This window comes from Oratosquilla oratoria, chromosome 29 (assembly GCF_046742065.1).
Source record: "Oratosquilla oratoria isolate Oo_2021 chromosome 29, ASM4674206v1, whole genome shotgun sequence".
NCBI classification, from domain to species: Eukaryota; Metazoa; Arthropoda; class Malacostraca; order Stomatopoda; family Squillidae; genus Oratosquilla; species Oratosquilla oratoria.
In genome coordinates this window covers 39,784,865-39,785,284 of record NC_134805.1, presented here as the reverse complement: position 1 = coordinate 39,785,284, position 420 = coordinate 39,784,865, and positions in this window count along the sequence as shown.

Here is a 420-nt window from a genome sequence, read left to right as displayed (position 1 = left end):
ACCGAAAAAATGTTGTGGTGTGACAATATCTATTGCGTATACTCTGGTGTGTGTGTGAGAGAGAGAGAGATTCACTATGGTCTTGGATCACGTGTTGGACTCGTGATCGACAGTTATTTCTCTCCTGGAAGAGACCCCAGAGCTCATATATGACCGATCTGTGGGTAATGTTGTGACCTTACACGCACACATACCCCCAACTCCCCGCCCACGAGAGCTGGAGTAACACCCCGCAGCTCAGCGATACTGAAATTATTTCAGCCCTGGGCATGATTCGAACCCGGACCTCCGAAGTTGCAGCCGGGAACTCTAACTGCTGTGTGTGTGTGTGTGTGTGTGTGTGTGTGTGTGTGTGTGTGTGTGTGTGTGTGTGTGCGCGCCATTTGTTAGGAGACGATTCCTTGGTTATCACGACCACTT